Source organism: Camelus bactrianus, chromosome 22 (assembly GCF_048773025.1).
Source record: "Camelus bactrianus isolate YW-2024 breed Bactrian camel chromosome 22, ASM4877302v1, whole genome shotgun sequence".
Lineage (NCBI taxonomy): Eukaryota > Metazoa > Chordata > Mammalia > Artiodactyla > Camelidae > Camelus > Camelus bactrianus.
Genome location: NC_133560.1, coordinates 20648623 through 20664849, shown reverse-complemented (window position 1 = coordinate 20664849; position 16227 = coordinate 20648623).

Here is a 16227-nt window from a genome sequence, read left to right as displayed (position 1 = left end):
GTTGTTGAGTCATAGGAGTTCTCTGTATATTCTAGATACTGAACCTTCCTGAGATATATGATATATAAATATTTTCTAGCTTTCTTGTGAATTCTTTGGTGTTTTCTATACATAGGGTCATGTCATCTGCAAATAGAGACAGTCTTATTTCTTCTTTTTCAGTTTAGATGCCTTCTATTTATTTTTCTTGTCTAATTCCTCTAGTTAAAACATCTAGTATGATGTTGAATAGCAGGTGGTAAACGTAGACATTCTTGTCTTTTTCTTTGTCTTATGGGGAAAGATTTCAATCTCTCTCCACTGAGTATGAAGTTAGCTGTGACTTTTTCATAAATGTCTTTTATCATGTGTGAGTTCTTTCTATGTCTACTTTCCTGAGGTTTTTTTTTAATCAAAAAGGATATTGGATGTTGTCAAGTGTCTTTAATGCATCAATTGAGATGATGATATGGGATTTTTTTCTCTTCATTCTATTAATATTATGTTACATTGATTGGTTTTCTTATGTTGAACTACCCTTACATTCCTGAGATCAATCCCACTTGGTTATGGTGTGTAGCTCTTTTAATATACTTTTGGATTCAGTTTAGCATTTGGTTTAGGGATTTTACATCTGTATTGGTAAGGGATATTGATCTTTGTTTTAGGAAAAATCTCAGTACTTTTTTTGGGTTTTTCCTTTACTCTCACGGCACTACCACACTCACAACACCTCTGACACAGAAAAGCACTTCCGTGTTTTTCCCTCTCAACAAACAATTCTCTATGACACCAGCTGGGTGTCTGACAATTTAACTCAGTTCTGATACTCTACCTGGAGATAGCATCAGAGCCACAGGTTAAGGTCTTAGTCTCACAAGACTGCCCACAGTTGAGATGCCAATCTCAAGTCCAGATTGTCACCTGTGCTTCTGACTAATCAGTTATAAATCGGGGCTTCCCGCAACCCGCTGTTCGGGTTGAATTAATTTGTTAGAGCAGCTCATAGAACGCAGGACAACAGTTTACTCTGTGTTTACCTGTTTATTATAAAAAGATAGGATAAGGATATAGAGGAGCATCCAGTTGAAAGAGATGCGTACGGCAAGGTGTGTGGGCAGGGGCGCAGAGCTCCTCTGCCCTTCTCCCAGCACCTCCACGTGTTCACCAATCCGGAAGCTCTCTGAACCCCGTACTTTGGGATTTTTATGGAGGCTTCATCCTGTAGGTATGATCAATCATTAACTCCATTTCCAGGCCATCTTGCCTCTCTGGACAATGGGAGATATGGCTGAAAATTCCAAGCTTCTAATCATGGCTTGGATCTCCTGGTGACCAGTCCCTCATCCAGGAACCATCTACTACAAGCCCAGCCAGAGTCACCTCATTACAACAAAAGACACTCCTATCACCCAGGAAATTCCAGAGGATTGAGGAACTTTGTGTCGGGAACCAGGGTCAAAGAACAAATGTTAGAACAAAAGATGTCCTAGTGCTCTTACCACTTGGGAAGATACAAGGGTTTCAAGAGTTCTGTGCCAGGAATTGAGGGCAGAGACTTATATATATATATATATATATATATATATATATATATATATATATATATATATATATATATATATATATACTATTATCTCACAGTGTGTAATATTCTTTTCTCGTGACATGTGTATCTGTCATTATTATCAGGGTAATTCTGGCCTCGTTAGAACTGTTGCGTCCCCTTCTATTTTTTGGAAGAATTAGATAAGAATTGGCATTCACTATCCATCAAATGATTGGTAGGATTCACTAGTGAAGCCATTTGGTCTTGGACTTCTCTTTTGTTGGAAGGTTTTTGATTATTGATTCCATTTCTTCATTTGTTATAGGTCTGTAAAGATTTTCTATTTCTTCTTGAGTCAGTTTAGGTAATTTGTATGTTTCTAGGAATTTGTCCATTTCATCTAGGTTATCTAATTTCTGGACATACAATTTTTCATAGTATCCTTATTGTCTTTTTTTTTTTCCAACAAAGCATAGTTGATTTGCAATGCTGTGTTCAGTTTCTGGTGTACAGCATAGTGATTCAGTTATACATATATATTCTTTTTCATGTTCTTTTTCACTATAGGTGTTACAGCCTACTGAATATAGTTCCCAGTGCTATACAGTAAGACCATGTTGTTTCTTATTATCTCTTTTATTTCTATGAAATCAGTAGTTATGCCCGATTTTTATTTCTGATTTGAGTTATTTGCATTTTCTTTTTTCTTTGTCAACCTAGCTAAAAGTTTGTTGATTTTTGTTGATCTTTTCAAAGAAGCAGCTTTTGGTTTCATTAATTCCAATGATTCTGTTATTTCTTTATTCTGTATTTTATTGATCTCTGCTCTAATCTTTATGATTTCCTTCCTTCTGCTAGCATTGATTTTAGTTTACTCTTCTTTTCCTACTTCCTCAAAGTGTAGAGTTAGGTTAATGATTGGAGATTTTTTTCTTTTTCAATGTAGCCATTTAAAGTGGTCAATTTCCTTATGAGCCTTTGCTGCATCCCATTACTTTTAATTTGGCTGGGGAAGGTCATTAGGTCTATTTATTTATTTATTATTAGGTTGTTGTTTTTTTTAAATAGAGGTACTGGGAATTGAACCCAGAACCCAGGAGCATGTGCTCTACCACTGAGCTATACCCTCTCCCCATCCCATTACTTTTAGTATGTTGTGGTTTTGTTTTCATTCATCCTTAAGCATTTTCCAATTTCTTTCATGATTTCTTCTTTGATCCATTGTTTCTTTAAGAGAATGTCATTTAATGTCCGCATCTTTGTGATCATTCCAGTTTTCCTTCTATTATTGATTTCTAGCTTCATTCCTTTGTAGCTGGAGATGATTTCAGCCTTCTAAAATTTATTGAAAATTGCTTCTTTGCCTGACATATGAGCTATACTGGAGCATGTCTCATGTGCATTTGATAAGAATGTGTTTTTTGCCCTTGTAGAAGAAGTGTTCTGTAGATGTCTGTTTAATCTAGTTGGTTTACAGTATTGTTCAATCCTGCATATTGTTACTCTTCTGTCTAGACGTTCTATCCATTATTAAAGTAGGATATTGAAGTCTCCAACTGTTATTGTAGAACTAGTTACTTCTCCCTTCAGTCCTTAGATATGGCTCTGAGTTACTGCCTAGTGTTCCTTCATTTCAACCTACCAGACTCCCTTTAGCATTTCTTGCAGGACAGATATAATGGTTAAAAAAAAAAAAAATCACCTCCTTTTGCTCATCTGAGAATGTCTTGATTTCACCTTCGTTTTTTTTTTAAATTGAAGTATAGTTGATTTACAGTGTTGTGTTAGTTTCTGGTGTACAGCATAGTGATTCAGTTATACAAATATATCTTCTATGTGTATATCTTGTCATATTCTGTTCCCTTATACGTTATTACAAGCTATTGGATGTAGTTCCCTGTGCTATACAGTATAAACTTGTTGTTTATCTGTTTTATGTATAGTATTGTATATCTGCAAATCTCGAACTCCCAATTTATCGCTTTGTACCCCCTTTCCCCTGGTAACCTTGTTTGTTTTCTATGTCTGTGAGTCTGTTTCTGTTTTGTAAGTTTGTGTCTTTTTTTTTTTTTTTTAGGTTGCACATATAAGTGATATCATATGGTATTTTTCTTTCTCTTTTTGGCTTACTTCACTTAAAATGACATTCTCTAGGTCCATCCATGTTGCTGCAAATGGCATTATTTTATTCTTTTTTATGGCTGAGTAGTATTCTGTTGAATAAGTATACCACAGCTTCTTTATCCAGTCATCTGTCAATGGACATTCAACAATATTAATTCTTCCAGTCCAAGAGCATGAGATATCTTTCCTTTCAGTTCACTTTTCTTCATTCTTGTTGCTTTCTGCTCTTCAGGTTTGATAATTTCAATTGTCCTGTCTTCGGATCTGCTGATTCTTTCTTCTGTGGCTCAAGTCTTCTCTTGAGCCCCCCTAGTGAGTTTTTCATTTCAGTTATTGTACTTTTCAGATGCAGAATTTCTGTTTGATTTCTTTTCCTAATTTGTATCTTTTTATTGATAATCTCATTTTGTTCATACATTTTGTTTTCCTGATTTCCTTTAGTTCTTTTTTTTTCATATTTTCCCTTAGCTCTTTGAGCATGTTTAAGACAGTTATTTTAAAGTGTTTGTCTGGTAAGTCTGATGTCTGGGCTTTCTAAAAGATGATTTCTGTCAATTAATTCTGTTCTTTTTAATGGCCTGTACTTTCATGTTTTTATGCCTTATGTTTTTTTGTTGTTGTTGAAAACTAGGCATTTGAATATTATAATATGGTAACTCTGGAAATTCGGTTCTACCCCTTCCTGAGGGTTTGGTGTTTTATTTTTATTTTTGAATCATCGAAAGCTGTAGTATATCTTAAGTTTAGGTACTTTTCCAAACTATTTTTTGCAAAGACTGTATTCCCCTTCACGAATGGTTGCTGAAGCCTCTCTTCCTTTAGCTCATGTTCAGCTAATGTCTTAACAGAGATTTCCTTGAATTCTAGGAACTTAAAAAGAAAAACCAAAAAACTAAGCTAGCCAAACAAACAAAAAGTCTGCATCTCCCAGTCTCTGTAGACTGGTTCTGCGCTGGAATACTCCTCCAGCATTTGGCCAGACTTGTCCTGAGTCTAGAGATCAGCCTGAGGTGAAAGCTTGGTCTCAGGTTTTTTCTGAGCGTAAGTCTTGCCCCTGGGCGGGCACATGGATTTCTAAATTCCCTCCATATACACAGATGCTTTTGCATGTCCTAATTTCTCAAAGGATCTCCCCCAGCTTTTCCTCCCAGGGTTTAATGTTTGTGATATATTTTGACCATAAACTTTTGCCCTAGGTGTCTGTATGCGGTTGGTTCAGCTTGCAGTTTTTTTGAGCAATTTTTGAGCACTTTTCCAGCCTAAGCTCCAAGTTAGGCAGTTCAGAGGTGAGCAGTCCTGTCAGTCCTTTGAGAAGCCTCCAGACAGGTTAGAACAGACCGACACAGTAATTTGTGAATAAGATCTGCTCTGCTCCCCCCAGAACCAGGTACTGGGGTCCTGCAGTGGGAACATGGGTTACTTCTGCTACAAGACCACTGCTGAGCTGGAGAGCGGATGGGGCAAGGGCAAGTAGAAATGCCACAAAGCCTTCCTACCATCTCAGGTTGCCTTTTTCTTGTTTCAACATTTGCTTAGTTGCTGCAAACTTCTGACCATTTTTCTGAGTTCTAACAAAGTTGATTCTGATGGTTTTTGTTTGATGTTACTGTCGGGGAAGGAGAGGTTGGAGCTACCTGTTTCACCATTTTGCCAATAAAGTTATAAATACACCTGAGACAGAAAGGAAGGGGGAAAGGCACAGCCATTAAAGGAATGACAGAGCATTTAGCACCAAGATGGTGGAAAAGTCAATTCTCAATAGACCTGGAGGCCCAAGATGGCGGGAGAGTCAACCTCCAGTGGACCTTGAGCTTCATTATACACATTGTAATGTCCTAGCATGGTGAATGACACACCCACAAGAGCCAAGACAGTTCTGAGGCTAACTATGAAAGGTCAAAGAGGGAGCAGTGGCCCAGTTCCTGGGAACCCCCGCCCCTTCCCCAAAGTAGTTGGAATAATCCTCTCACTTGTTAGCATATAAAAACTAGCAACACCTTACCTCAGGGTCCCTCTCTCTTGCCTTCTGAGACAGCCCACACTCTGTCTATGGAGTGTGTATTTACCTTTACTTTAACCCCCTGCTCCCACCCCAGCAGTGTACATTTATCTAAATAAACCTACTTTTACTCAACTATGGCTCACTCTTGAATTCTTCCCTGTGTGAAGACAAGGACCCTTACTTGGCGTGATGCATCCCAGGGACTCGAATGAGACCTGGGACACGGCCATCCTCCTGCACCCCCCTCTTTTTCCTGTATCACGCCAACCACCTAAATATATAAATATAAATACACATTTATATATATGTATATATATAAACGGGCATGGGGATGATCAAATCCAAATTTTAGACAAGGGCTTGATGAATGATGGATGGTAGAGGTGGACGAGGGCTTCAACTCCCTTGGGAATATTTCTTTCTTTAGCAGGGTGCTGGGTACCTGGGTATTTGTTATTTTATTATTGATACTTTGGGGTCTGCCTGGAATATTTTATGATGAAAAATCAAACTGACAGGAGAAGGTTTGGTGATTTCCCAACAAGTTAAACAAAATAACCATATGACCCCACAATTCCACTCCTTGGTTTATACCCAAGAGAGCTGAAAACAGGTGTTCAAACAAAAACTTGTACATGCGTATTGATACCAGTGTTACTGAACCAAGTCCATCTGCCCAACACACAGCAAGCCAAATGCTGAGTGCTGAGGTTTGCAGCACAGAAAGAATTTATTCACAAGGCAGCCAAGCGAGGAGACGGGAGAACAAGTCTCAGATCCATCTCCCCGAAGATGAGGGGGTGGGATGTTTATGGAATAAGCAGGTGGTCCTGGGCATGGGGAAAGGTGACTGGAAATAGGCAAAACGTAAGATAATCAGTATTCTGCACAGGCATATCTGGGTTACACGCTTCTGCATATTCAAAAATGGAGATCCTTAATGCGATCTGAGGGTGGAGTTTTCTGGCCCACTGACGTCAAAAGGCCATTTATCCAACACCTGTACAGTCTCCGTTTTAGGGTCAGTGGTCCCAGTCAGCCTTAGCTGGCTCTCGGTGGACAAGAGCTGACTCCAAGTTTCCTATAAAACAACTGGGCTATGTGACGCTGGGAAGGTATGCAGTTGAAGAGAGGAAGAAAGAAAGAAAGAAAGAAAAAAATAACTAAAGTGAACTTAATCCGTGAAGGCAGTTGAAAGGGTCATAACAAGCTGTTCCCCTATCCGTTGCTCTGCAAGAGAAATGCAAGGATTCCTGTTAGTCATCGGCTTCTGTTAACTCTCTGGGGCACGGTTTCAGTGGCTGCAAATGGTGGGGTAGGGGAAGGAATGGGGAGTCTCGCTAATTGGGAACATGGTATCCTTTTGGGGTGATGGAAAAGTTCTGGAAATAGTTGTGATGATTATGCCACACTGAGAATGTACTAAATGCCACTAAATTGTACATTTTTAAATGGTTAAAATGATACATTTTATGTTATGTGTATTTTACCACGATCAAAACATTGTTTTAATAATAAAATAAAGTAAAATAAAACTGACTTTGCTCAAGAAGTAACCCAGCCATCAGTTGGGCAATTAAAAAAAAATTTTTTTAAGGGGGAAAGTAATTAGGTTTTTATTTATTTATTTATTTTAATGGAGGTACTGGGGATTAAACCCAGGATTTCGTGCATGCTAAGCACGTGATCTACCACTGAGCTATACCTTCCCCTGAGGTGGGCACTTCGGGGGGGGCATTTACATGATCATATATATATATATTTTTTTTAACCTTACTCTTGATCCTGAAGAGCTGTAAAGAGACCTTTTCAGGTGAGGAAAATGACCTTTGACAAGGAGAAGATTCTGGGATGTGAAATGCTTGCTTGCTCAGGTCATGGAGCCAAGGAGAAGCCAAATTGGGATTTGAACCAGGCCTGTCTGCTGTGACTGACCTCATGGGCTTGGGTCAGCTTTCAAGTTCCTTTGCCAGGCTGTGGTCTGGAGTTGCCTGTCTGACCTCAGGGCCTTTGAACATGCTGTGTTCCCCTGCCAGGATCACCCTTCCCTCTACTCCTCCCATGCCTAGAAACCTCTTTTGCCACTTGAAAGGAAGCCTGGCACATAATATATGTTAAAGAAATATTTGCAGAATGAATGAATGAATGAATGAAGACATGAATAGATAGATTCCTGTAAAGCACCTCTCATGTGAGCACAAGGAGAAAGACCTGTTGATCCTCACAGCTGTGGCCTGTCCAGGACTCAGAACATCAAAGGAGGTACCTAGCACAACGAGGCCAAGCCACCTGCCCAAGGTCACATAGCCAGGGAATGGCAGGATTGGGATTCGATCCCTGATCTCCCTTCCCTGAGCCTGGGTTCTTCCCACAATGCCCAGGTATTGCAAGCCCATCGTACGCCCGACATTGTAAGTGTATCAGTCCCATCTGAGGGGTGGCAGGAGATGCCACTCCAGAACATAACTCTGTGGCATAAGGATGATTTTGAGAAACTGCAGATATAAGGGAAACTCTGAAAACGTTGCAGAAGTTACCATTTTGTAAGGGACATTTCTATGTATAAAGGAAATTTCCATTTGAAGTGTGTCTCCCTCTCTGTACCAGGAAGAGAAGGTTGGTTCTAAATCCCTGGAGTATCTTATCAATGGAGAAGGCACAAATTAAAATTTGTGTAACAGATCTTACCCTTGTTTACTGGTTTTTCCTGATCACCTTCCATAACTGGCCTCAACACTCTTCCCCAATATCCTTCTTTTGTCTTTAGCTGGAGATGATGTTGAAGGTAGTGGCTTGGGCCACCTTGGGAAGTTTTATTCAGTTTCCTTCCATATCTCCCATTCCCATATACACACAAAGTATAGATGTTAAACTTTCGCTTGTTTTTCTCTTGCTAGTCTGTCTTTTATTACAGGGGGTCTCAGCCAAGGACTCAGAAGGGTAGAGGGAGAATTCTTCTTCCTCCGTGCCCCTCCCTCCCCGGACCCCGGACCCGCCTACACAGCACATGCTCACCCCTGAGGGCAGCCATATCCTCTCGTTTTAGAAGCTCTGAGGGAGACCACTCAAGCTGGGGAGTTGGCTGCCTAGGGCTCCAAGTCCAGCCTCACTGGCTTCTGGACTTGGCACATCCACCTCTCTGGCCTCAGTTTGTTACCTGTGAAATGAAAATAACCATCTCACCTCATCAGATCTTATAAGAATGGTGTCTTTCATGCCAGACACATAGTAGTGAAACCAAGCTCCCCAAAACTGCGCTTCCTTACCAAGTTTATGATCAATCCGTCTCTCCAAAACTATTCTCTCTCTTGTCCCCTCTGACCTCAATCTTGTGCTCACTGAACACTCATCAACCAGAGTCAGATGCCTAAAATTGCTGATGTAGATAACATCGTTAATGTACCAAAATTGCTGTTGTAGATAACATCGCTAAGGTAAAAATCCAGGTTGTTTCTCCAAGGTAAGATGAGCTAACAGAGCCCTGGAGCCATGGAACACCTGGCCAGAGACTCATAAACCATAGACATCTCGATACCTGAAACTACGATTAAGAAATGTCACAGCAATGTCACAAAACAACGATTAATTCCAGTCTCTTTGCTCTTCCCTTTTAAAAAACTCCTCACTCCAGGACCAAGGTGGAGTGGATCTGAGGCTGGTCTCCCACTGCCTTGCTGGGTGCCCTGCAGTAAATGCTGTACTTTCCTTCACCACAACCCGGTGTCAGTAGAGTGACTTAGCAGCACATTGGACGAACAGACCCAAGTTCAGTTCAGTAACAGTAGGTGCTCAAAACATTTTCCCTTGGTACTTATTTCTTTGCTCTACACTCTGCTGCAGATGTAGGTGTCTCCCCATGCCATCACCACACATCCACTGCTGTGGTGTCTCTTAAGGAGTTTCAAGGCGCTTCTCTGGACCACACCCACCTTGACAATCTGATACTTATCCCTCAGTCCCTGTGAATGTGACCTTATTTGGAACAAGGGTCTTTGCAGATGTAATGAAGTTAATGGTCTTGGAATGAGATTATTCTGGTTTTACAATGGGCCCTAAATATAATGACAGATATCCTTAGAGAAGAGGGGAGATAGACAGAGAAGAGGAGAAGGCCATGGGAAATCAGAGGCAGAGACTGAAGTGAGGGACCCACAAGCCAAGGAACATCTGGGGCCACCAGAAGCTGGAGGAGCAGTTTCCTCCCTTAGAGCCTTTAGAGGAGCAGAGCCCTGCCGATCCTTAATTTCAAACTTCTGGGCCCTGGTCTGATGGGACATAGATCCAGACTCAGACACTCCAGCCCTGTGTGGTCAGGATGGGGCCAGAGGGAGGCACCTCAGCCTGAAGGAACCTGGGGAGAGACCAAGAAAGGCTGATTGGAAGATGGGACATCAAAGCCTGGGTTTAAGTGATAAATAAGAGTTTGCCAATGGAGGCCATACTTTCCAAGCCAGTTTGCCTGGCCTGTCTGAACCCAACTCTGACTGAAGCTGAGACATTATTGGCCAACAACCCATAATAATAATAGTTATTAGTTCTAAAATATTGGGATTGTAGCCCCAAGTACATCTCATTTACTCAGAACTGCCATATAATGGGGTAATGCTGAGAAACTGAGGTTTGGAGAGATTAGAAATGTTTCCCAGATCTGCCTGGCATCTCAAGGACTAAGCCAGGATTTGAACCCAGGCTGGCTGGGGACATCCTGGATGACACAGTCACGTGCTGACCTAAATGGGCATACACAGCGATAGGCTAGCAGTTCTCCTAGTCCATGAACTCACAGATTTTTAAATAATCTGCTTTCTCATCCCTTCTGGATCTCCTGACATGACCATGTTTGCCTTGCATCACGAGAAACAAACAACAGAAAGAAGTGGGTTTGTGTGTTTTCTTGTGCAGTATGTGTGTTTGATGAAGGTGACTATAGCTAACAGTAGATGGTGAGGGAAAATTCTGGGAGGTTTGGGGCCAAGCCAAGTGAAGGGAACAGCTTGACCCTTGGCTTCTGTGCTCTGTTTACCTCTGCCCTAACTCGGCCTCTGGGACTCGTGGAAGCTGCCAGGTGAGAAACGCAGGGTCCCGGCCCACTGAGCTCATTGCTGGCTGGCTGCCTGCTGCCTGCCATATCCCTCTTCCTACACTGGCTGTGGGACTGGCCATGAGGTCATCGGCTAAAGATGCCGTAAAGGGGTTAGCCAGATCAGCCTGGCTGCCAGCATTCCAGAGTTTGGTGAAGTGGAAATTGCCATGGAATTAATGACCCCCTTTCGTGTCCCCAGGGATCACCCACGGGCTATGTCCCCTTGAGAAGGTCCAGGAATAAAATGAACTAATTCCTGGTCCCTCTCATAAAGTGACAAACACCCACTCATGAGTCAGCATATTCACTCCCAGACATGCACAGTGGCATACTATACAGCAATGATAAAGAACGAAACACATGACAGGTGAAGAATGCAGTGATTCACAGACAGTGTATTGGGTGAAAGTCACCAGATAGAAAAGAGGGTGCTCTGGCTGGTTCTGTGTATAGCAAGTTGGAAAACGGGTAACAGAGGTGGGCACAGCTGTTATCCAGAGGTAGGGAGAGTAATGGGAGAGGGATGGGGCCCAAAATGTCCTAGAATCCCATTCAGGAAGTAGTTATGTGAAATGTTGTTGAACTGAACACTTAAGATTAGCCCTTTTTGCTTTTGATAAGTCATATCTTTTTTTAAAATATCTTTATCTTTTAAATTTTTTATTTAAAAAAATTAGTAATTTAATTTTATTTTTAACTGATGTGTAGTTGGTTTATAATGTTAGTTTCAAGTGTACAGCAAAGCAATTCAGTTATACATATACATACATATATTTTTTTCTTTTCAGATTCTTTTCTATTATATGTTATTACAAGAAATTGGATATAGTTTCCTGTGCTTTACAGTAGGTCCTTGTTGTTTATCTATTTTATATATATTAATATATATCTGTTAGTCCCAAACTCCTAATTTATCCCTTCCCCACATTTTCGCCTTTGATAAACATAGTTTTCTATGTCTGTGAGCCTGTTTTTGGTTTGTAAATAGAGTTTATGCCATTTTTTTAGATTCCACGTATAAGTGGTATCATATGATATTTGTCTTTCTCTGTCTGATCTATTTCACTTAATATGATAATTTCTAGGTCTACCCATGTTGCTGCAAATGGCATTATTTCATTCTTTTTTATGGCTGAATAGTATATATATACTATGCTGCTATGAGCATTGGGGTGTGTGTATCCTTTCGAATTAGAGTTTTTGTCTTTTCCAGATATACACCCAAGAGTGGGATTGCTGGATCATATGGTAAGTCTATTTTTAGTTTTTAAAGGAATTTCTACAGTGGATGCACCAATTTACATTCCCACCAATAGTGTGGGAGGGTTCCTTTTTCTTGATACCCGCTCCAGCATTTATTATCTGTAAGTCGTATCTTGATAAAAGTTTAAAAATAAAAAGGCAGAGGCTTGACACAACACTGTAAACTGACTATACTTCAATTAAAATATATATATATATATATATATATATATATATATATATATAAAAGGTAGAGGCTGTGGAAAATCTTCTAGTGGTGCTTCGAAGTTAAACATAGAGTGACCATATGACCCAGCAATTCCACTTCTAGATATAGCCTTACAAGAATTGAAAACAGATCCTCAAATCCTTGTATATGACTATTCAATAAAGCTGTATTAGCAATAGTTCAAAAGGTGGAAATAACCCAAATGACCATCAGCGGATGAATGGATGACCAATGTGTGGTGTCTTCATACACCAGAATATTATTCAACCATAAAAAGAAATGAAACACTGACACATGTTACCACATAGATGAACCTTGAAAATACATTGAGTGAAAGAAGTCAGATCCCAAAGGCCACCTGTTGGGTGATTCCATTTATATGTGTGATACTGTGACTTATAATAAGAAATATATATTTGGTCTTCTACCCCATTTCTGGCACAGGGCTCCCAAAAACCTTGGGATTTCCTGTAAAGAGTGAGATAAAGATGTCTTTTGTTATGTTATAGAGATGACTTTTGGAGAACAACCCAAGGTTGGGGGCTGGTTGCTAGGAGAATGACTCACGTGATTAGAGGGTTGGAACTTTCAGCCTCACCCCTCCCTCATCACCGCTGGGCATAGAAGAGGGGCCAGAAATGGAGTTCAATCCCAATGGCCAATGAGTTAATCAGTTGTGCCTAGGTAATGAAGCCTCCATAAAACCCCAAAAGGATGGGCTTTGGAGAGCTTCCGGGTTAGTGAACATGTGGAGGTGCTGGGAGGGTGGTACACTCAGAACGGGCTTGGAAACTCCATGCCCTTTCCACCCACCTCGCCCTATGCCTCACTTCCATCTGGCTGTGGATTCATATCCTTTAATATCCTTTGTAATAAACCTGTTATCTAGTGAATATACAGGTTTCTTGAGTTCTATGACTTGCTCTAGAAAATTAATCAAACCCAAGGAGGGGATCTTGGGAACCTCTGATTTTAGCCATTGGGTTGGAAGGCCAGGTGACAATCTGGACCTGTGACTGGCATTTGAAGAAGGGTGGTGGTGGAGGACAGTCTTGTGGGACTCAGCCCTTAAGCCATGGGGTCTGATGCTCTCTCTGGTTAGATGGTACCATAATTGAATTGAATTATAGGGCACTCGGCAGGTGTTGGAGAATTGTGTGGAGAAAGGATGTTCTTTTTGGGGGGAGGCGAGGAGTATTTGGTTTATTTATTTATTTATTTTTAGAGGAGGTACTGGGGATTGAACCCAGGACCTCATGCATGCCAAGCATGCGCTCTACCACTTGAGTAATATCTTCCCCCCCAAGAGTGTTTAATATGAAATGTCCAGAACAGACAAATCCACAGAGACAGAAAGCAGATTAGCGGTTGCCCAGGGCTGGGGGAGGAGAATGGGGAGTGACTGCTAGAGGGGCTTCCCCAGTGGAAGTCTCAGTCTTTATTTTTCGCCTGAAGAAATGGAAGTGTGATGGAGAGGAATGACTTGCCCCAGGCTGCACTTTTTTTTTTTACTCTTTTTTCTTCAGCTGAGAAGACCCCCCTCCCCTTCCCTCCTGCTCCCTCCTCCCCAGCCCAAGAGCCCATCTTCACCAGGCAGGAGGAGATTTTCTCCTATTCTCTTTTACTTTTTGGGGGAGTTCATTTGGGACCTTCTTTCTGGCTTTCAGGCTCTTTTTTCCTCTGTTTCCTTTGTTTTTCACTATCTTCAGCCTTTGATCCTAAGCTGAGAGGGGAGAGAGGGACTCCTAAAAAGAAATAAGGCCATCTCTTAAGCCCTTGTTACAGAATTTAGCACATAGTGGAGACTAATAAGTTTGGGTTTTGAGTGCAGGGAGGTTGACAAAATTATTCTTTCCACAAGCCCATCAGGCTGGGATGATGTTCTCACGTTATGGAGGAAGATACTAAGGCTCAGAGTGGTGCCTCAGCTTCCCCAGGAGCACATCCCTGGTACCAGGACTGGCTTTGACGTCTTGAGTGTTCATTCTGCACGGAGGGACGGACAGAAGATACTGGGCAAGCCAGGGTGGATAGGTTTAGATTGTAAAGGGAGGTCCTGCGGTGTCAGTCCCAGCTCAGATCACAACCTAACATAGGCATGCCTGGGCTAGCCACCACCTCCTCTCTGATGCCACTGGGGTGCGCCCTGCCACTGGCCGTGGACCAGGATCCCTCAGAGGTGCAATCCGGTCCTCATGTCTCCAGATTCCGGGAGCTGCAGAAATGCTACAAAGACTTGCTGACTAGGCTGTGAGTGAACCAGAAGTCCAAAGACTGGAACCCTGACCTCAGCCTAAAGCGTGAGTGAAAGCACAGAGACCCCCTGGGCAGCCACCATATCTGGCCCGTGGTTCCAAATCAGAGACCCAGACCTGCCGCTAAGCCTCAGTTTCTCGTCTGTGAACCCAGCAGGAGCACCCGTTCCTTCTTTGGGACTGATAGGGGGGTTAGCGGCTTCATTTGTGGCAGGACAGGGTGGGGCTCAGCCAATGTAGGATTGTTACAACCCCTCCCCAGAACGCAGATGGGGAACTTGAGAGACCAGCGACTCTCCGGAAGAGGCGCAGCACCTGAAGAACTCAGAGACAAAATCACCAGGAGGGAGTGGTTCCTGCCCTTGACTGAAGGGAAGAGGGAATCCAGGAACAGGGACCCAGGGATGCGTGTTGAGGGGAGGGAAAGGGTGAGTTGGCAAAACCTGCCCAGTTTGCTTCCAGATTTGAAGCAATCGTGGGCCAGCATGCTGAAGTCACCAGTAGCAGGTGCCCTCCAGAGTTTTCCTTTCAACTCCCTTCATTCCATGGAGGTTCCAGTGGGCAGAAGGATCTGTGAGGAGTTTGTGTGGGGGATGGGGTGGGGGAAGTGTCAGACCCAGAAGAGTACTTTAATCCCTCCCTAATTCCACCTGTGCTGTGTGACACCAAGTAAACTCCTGTCCTCTCTGAGCCCAGAAACTAGGTTGAGGGTCCTAGAACCATGCCCCAACCTACACTTGTCCCCAAGATCTGGACCACTCTGAGGGAGGCCTAGGGATCCTTGGGGTCCATGGATTCTGGAAACTGGGTGACCTGTGTGGTCTGGTACCCTTCCTCCCTTAGATATGGAAACCAAGACCCAGAGAGTTGAAAACACAGAAGCTGGTTCCTGTATCCCCAGCCTTGGGCACTTAGTAGACCGTCAGTAAAAACGATTTTGACGGCCAGAAGGAGGAGGCAGAGCCAGCACTGGAATTTCGGTCTCTCTACAGAGCAGATACACATTCACTCCTGCAAGTATTTACTGAGCACAGTGACGACCAAACAGACAGAAATGCCTGCTGAGATTCTAGCAAGGCAAACAAATGATAGACAACCAAATAAAAGAAGGTGGTGCCTTCTTTAGGCAGACTGGAGGGATGTGTAACAAGCCATGCTGAGATTCAGGCTGGTAGTGGAAGCAGCTTGTATAAAAGTCCTGAGGTGGGATCCAGCGTGAGGTGTTGGAGGAAATGGGGAACCCCAGCCCGGCACACAGTAGGTTCTGGGTGACTGGCCTTCCTCTCTCCCTCCCCCAGGGAACCTCTGGCCTAGACTGCCCCTTGCTGATGAGAAATCCCACTTTAATCCAGGCCCTGCTTCCTCTGTCCCCAGTCACACCAAGTCTGCTGGGAGTCTCATGGTCCCTGCAGCCCCAGCTGGGGGTCAACTCATCGCTGGACCCAGAGGTCATGACCAGGTCCCTGATACACTGGGTCTGCCAGAGAGGGCACCAGGTGCCCAGTCCAGAGTTCTTGGCACCCCCTTGTATGACCGCAATTATGCCAATTGAAGGTCTGGGTCAATTCAAGGCCCTCAGGTCAGAATGGCAGCATTGAGGGTGAGGGGGGCATTGGCTAAGGTCCATGTCTTTTTTTTTTCCATTGAATTATAGTTGATTTACAATGTTGTGTTAGTTTCAGGTAAAGCACAAAATGATTCCATTATACATATATATATTCTTTTTCAGGTTCTTTGCAATTATAGATTATTTCAAAAGATTGA